Below are 6,157 nucleotides of genomic sequence, written 5' to 3' on the forward strand. Positions count from 1 at the left end.
CGTTTATTTTACTTTGCATCTTTATTTCTCTTTATCATAAAAATACCAAAAATATTATCTTATCATATCTATCAGATCTCACTCTAGTAAGTAACCATGAAGGGATTGACAACCCCTTTATCGCGTTGGTTGCGAGGTTCTTATTTGTTTGTGTAGGTGCATGGGACTTGAGCGTGATCTCCTACTGGATTGATACCTTGGTTCTCAAAAACTGCGGGAAATACTTAGGCTACTTTACTACATCACTCTTTCCTCTTCAAGGGAAAACCAACGCAGTGCTCAAGAGGTAGCACTGCTTCGGAAGCAGCAAATGAAGGAGTCTAGATGAAGGAGTTCATATATGATCTAGGTGTCATACCTAGTGCATCGGGTCCAATGAAAATCTTTTGTGACAATACTGGTGCAATTGCCTTGGCAAAGGAATCCAGATTTCACAAGATAACCAAGCACATCAAGAGACGCTTCAATTCCATCCGCAATGAAGTCAAGGAGGGATACATAGAGATTTGCAAGATAGATACGGATCTGAATGTTGCAGACCCGTTGACTAAGCCTCTCTCACGAGCAAAACATGATCAACACCAAGACTCCATGGGTGTTAGAATCATTACAATGTAATCTAGATTATTGACTCTAGTGCAAGTGGGAGACTGAAGGAAATATGCCCTAGAGGCAATAATAAAGTTGTTATTTATATTTCCTTATATCATGATAAATGTTTATTATTCATGCTAGAATTGTATTAACCAAAAACTTAGTACATGTGTGAATACATAGACAAACAGAGTGTCACTAGTATGCCTCTACTTGACTAGCTCGTTGAATCAATGATGGTTATGTTTCCTGACCATAGACAAGAGTTGTCACTTGATTAACGGGATCACATCATTAGAGAATGATGTGATTGACTTGACCCATCCGTTAGCTTAGAACGATGATCGTTTAGTTTGTTGCTATTGCTTTCTCCATAACTTATACATGTTCCTATGACTATGAGATCATGCAACTCCCGAATACTGGAGGAACACTTAGTGTGCTATCAAACGTCACAACGTAACTGGGTGATTATAAAGATGCTCTATAGGTGTCTCTGATGGTGTTTGTTGAGTTGGCATAGATCGAGATTAGGATTTGTCACTCCGAGTATCAGAGAGGTATCTCTGGGCCCTCTCGGTAATGCACATCACTATAAGCCTTGCAGGCAATGTAACTAATGAGTTAGTTGCGGGATGGTCCATTACGGAACGAGTAAAGAGACTTGCCGGTAACGAGATTGAACTAGGTATTGAGATACCCACGATCGAACCTCGGGCAAGTAACATACCACGACAAAGGGAACAACGTATGTTGTTGTGCGGTTTGACCGATAAAGATCTTCGTAGAATATGTAGGAACCAATATGAGCATCCAGGTTCCGCTATTGGTTATTGACCGGAGATGAGTCTCGGTCATGTATACATAGTTGTCAAACCCGTAGGGTCCGCACGCTTAACGTTCGGCGACGATCGATATTATGAGTTTATGTGTTTTGATGTACCAAAGGTAATTCAGAGTCTCGGATTTGATCACGGACATGACGAGGAGTCTCGAAATGGTCGAGACATATAGATCGATATATTGGAAGCCTATGTTTGGACATCGGAATGGTTCCGGATGAGTTCGAGCATTTTCCGGAGTACCGGGAGGTTACCGGAACCCCCCGAGGAGTATATGGGCCTTATTGGGCCTTAGTGGAATAGAAGAGAGGAAGGGGAAAGGTGGGAGGCGAGCCCCCTAGCCCAATCCGAATTGGGTGGGGGCCGGCCCCCCTTTCCTTCCTTCTCTCATCCCCTTGCTTCTCTCCTACTCCTACTAATTGGAAGGGGGGAATCCTACTTCCGGTGGGAGTAGGACTCCCCTAGGGCGCGCCATAGAGGGCCGGCCCTCCCCCTCCTCCACTCCTTTATATACGGGGGAGGGGGCATCCCATAGACACACAAGTTTATCATTGTCTTAACCGTGTGCAGTGCCCCCCTCCACCATAATCCACCTCAGTCATATCGTAGCGGTGCTTAGGCGAAGCCCTGTTCCGGTAGCTTCATCATCATCATCATCACGCCGTTGTGCTGACGAAACTCTCCCTCGACACTCGACTGGATCTAGAGTTTGTGGGACGTCACCGAGCTGAACGTGTGCAGATCGCGGAGGTGTCGTACCTTCGGTGCTAGGATCGGTCGGATCGTGAAGGCGTTCGACTACATCAACCGTGTTGTCATAACGCTTGCTCTTACGGTCTACGAGGGTACGTAGACAACACTCTTCCCCTCTCGTTGATATGCATCACCTAGATAGATCTTGCATGTGCGCGGGAATTTTTTTTAAATTACTGTGTTCCCTAACAAGATGGTTGGAGTAACATAATATGTTACTGTAACATAACACATCCCAAAGAAAAATGAGTCTACATCTTAATAAATGATGGCTTGCATTATACCACATACATGTTACTCCCCACTAGGAAGATGATAACATAGACTAGTAATATATGCATGTTACAACTCTAAATTACTCCCACTATGACCAGCCTTAAAGTAGAAATGCACGGATGATTTAGAGCTTGTGTTTGGTTTAAAATAGGTTTGTCCTAATGTTGTTCACTCTGGGCCATGTTTGCATAAATTCCGCACCATAACTTTTTTTTCGTTGCGGGAAAACATCTGATTTATTCATCTTCGATCATGACAGTACAACGAACACTAGAAATAATAAAAATTACATTCAGATTTCACACCATAACTGTATATGCATTTCTTTCATTCAGGCGGTGGCAATAGGAAAGGAGGTAGTGATGGCCACGTCTCAATTAATTTCTTCTAACAATGAAACATGACTATACACTTTGAAACAGGAAAATAAAAACATTGTAATACTTTTTTTGCGAAACAACAATGTAATACTTTCAAACAGGACAATTTTGCCGAAAACCAGAAAAAAATAGCACCGATCTCAAAGCAATGACATGTGATGGATGGACGCACGGTAATCTACACTTCTGTATCCAGCTTGTTCGTGGAGAGGGCATCATCTGAACCCATGGGCATATGCACCCATTTTTCAAAAAGTGTACTTTAAGCACGTTTTAAAATGTCAAAAAATTCAAAAGAAAATATCACCCATACATGTTCGCAAATGTGTGTACGCGGCACAAATTTTTATGAAAAAAATGTCTTTTTGTTTTGCCTCCAAAAAAGACAAATTTCAGTGCTTATAAATAGTGTTTCATGACATAATTTTTTGTCTTTTTAGCACAGGCCACAATAAAAGTTATTTTTCCGTGAAACTTTATGCATGCACATAGAACATGGAGACGTATCCGTGTAATTGTTTTCAGATTTTTTTAGAATTTAAAAATGTGTTTTCCAAAATAGTTTCATATGTACCCGGGTTCACTACAGGAAAAAACTTTAAAGCTGTGTACCCAAAGAACTTGGCTTATGTTGATATAAACTCGGTTTATATATAAGCTGAGTCAAACTCCCAGCTTATATGACATGGTTTTTTTTTGAAATGGAGGCAAAAATATTTGCCTCATCGATTAATTAAGAAGAAGAGAGTTGTCCGGTTAATTTACGGAAAACCGGGCGAAAACCGATACAGACTCCCAAATACGGACTACTCGCAAAGTACGAAACACCAAAACCCCAAAACCGCTCAAGCGGCCCTCTAAACAAGCAACAACCGCAACCCTCAATACTTGTAGAACACAATGAAACTCCTAGCGAGCACACCAACGAAAACTGGCCACCCTCCATTATGAACTCACAGACGCCTTTCGGATGGCGCCACACTTCTTGTTTTTCTTCTTCTTTGGTTTCTCCTTAGTTGACTTCTTCTTTGGAGGGTCACTTGTCTTGCCAGATGTCGGCTGATGAGCCACCCATTTGTCAAGAAAATCATAAAACTCATTGAATTTCTTAGTTTCGTTGTCATCAACCAAGACGCTGCCAGGAGCCGACATCAACACACTGACCGCATCAACAACCTCAACCAAAGGAATCACCGACGCAACCTCATCAACCACAGGAAGCGCCAACACGATGGACTCAGGCACCTTCAGTTGCTCACATGACTTTGGCAACACATGCCCCTCACACGATGCCGCCGATGAGACCACCTCCAAATGCTCTACAGAGAGAGGCGAACCAGGGCAAAGACATAGCTCTCGTAGCTCGGGCATGACCTGCAACACTGGAGTTTCAAGCACGACAATGGACTCGCCTGAGAGTGACGATGAACCGTTCTCAACACGAGAGGAGAAACATCCATATAACTCTTGCCTCCCTTCCTCCATAGAGCCAACATCTTCCACACCAGAAGGGCATGACATCAGAGTGGTTTGCGACCTAGCCGGTGGAAGGGAGAGCCTGCTAAGAGCAGCCTCCGCCCGCTCGAGAAAGCTCTGAACCCGTGCCAGACAACTCTGCAACAATGTTGTCTGATCAGCCAGAGAGGACCGCAACATCATATCGGGTGGGGTTGCTGAGCCAACGGTAGCAGAGATGACAGACGCCCAAGACCCATGGTGAATCGCCTTGGAAGGGAGCACGGATTTCATTGCATCCTTACATGAAGCTAGAGCAGGATGGCGCATGGAACCGAGCACTGGAGGCATGGCAAGACATGCCAAAGAACTTAGAGGACGCCAAGGATTGCGGCATATGCGAGCACAATGACCATTCTGCAAGCAACGGGAGCACCGAAGCAGATCTCTGCAATCGGTCGCACGATGCCCAGGAGCGAAGCATCTGCAACATCTACCGTGCAGCCAAGCAGGGATTGGACGGGGAGCCATTGCATGGGCTAGCGACGTCGGGTGACGCGGACCACGCCGGGGCAACACCTCCTGCCATCCCTCGCTCGCCTTCACCACCACGTCCGGCAGAGCAGCGACTGGGGCCGAGGCCTTGGCAGCAGGCGGTGTCATAGGGGCCGGCTCCTCTTCATCATCGTCGTCGCCGTCAGCGGCGAGAGAGGTCCATGACTCAGAATCTGGCCGACCCGAGCCGAGATGCGGTGGCGGGGCGACGAGGGAGCACATCCCCTCCGGGCCCTCCAAGATCGACGCAGCAGAGGCCTGCGCGGGCGCACGCACAGGCGCAACCAACTTGCTCGGGGACACCACCGGCACCTTCCCTGACCCGCCAACAGCATGGACGGAGCGGCTCAGCGCCGGCGGGGCCCGATCCAGATGGGATCGAGCAATAGACGGGGCTGGCTGCGGGACGATGCACGGCGCGGAGCCAGCAGACATCTCAGCGGGAGGCGGCGACAGCGCGCTCACTGGGGAGTGGAGCAGCGTTGGGGATGGCCGACGGGGAGCTGCCGGTGAAGACGGGAGTGACGGCGCGGGGTCGCCGGGGCGCAGCTCCCACACCTGATTCCTGGCAGGAGGGAAGGGGGAGCAGACGACGTGGAGGCCGGATCTAGGAGCGGCAGACGCAGGGTGGCCGGAGCATGGAGATCCGGCCGGCGGCGGCCGCGCGCTCACGCGGGGACGACCGCTGTCGCGAGAGTCATGCTCTCAAAGTGGAGAAGTACATTAACTTGCAAGCAACTGGAGCTATATGACATGGTTTACACTTGATCGGCTTATACGTTATAAGCCGAGTGCCAGTGGGAAAACACTCGGTTTACGTATAAGCCATGTGTTTATACGAGGCTCACGGCTTACTAAAGTAACATGACGGCAGCCGGGAGATAACAGCCACGTGTCACCGTCAATATAAACTGAGTGCCCTCGAGCGCTACACGGTTTAAATATAAACCGAGTGCCTAACTGACCCACACGGTTTAAATATAAACCGAGTGCCTGCATAAGCCACACGGTTTATATATAAACCGCCCACGAGCACTACACGATTTAAATATAAACCGAGTGCCTAAGCAAGCCGCACGGTTTAAATATAAACCTTGTGTCTGCATAAGTTGCACGGTTTAAATATAAGCCGGGTGCCTTTGTACACGGCTTATAGGACATCCACTGTTAAACATATCCTATAAGCCAGGTGCTTGCATCTGGAACACTCGGCTTATACAGCTCCCCATGGCATAATATGCCTATAAGCCGGGTGCCATGTCCCTGGGACACTCGGTTTATATGCCAAATAGCATTTTTTTT

This window comes from Triticum dicoccoides, chromosome 3A (assembly GCF_002162155.2).
Source record: "Triticum dicoccoides isolate Atlit2015 ecotype Zavitan chromosome 3A, WEW_v2.0, whole genome shotgun sequence".
Classification (NCBI taxonomy): domain Eukaryota; kingdom Viridiplantae; phylum Streptophyta; class Magnoliopsida; order Poales; family Poaceae; genus Triticum; species Triticum dicoccoides.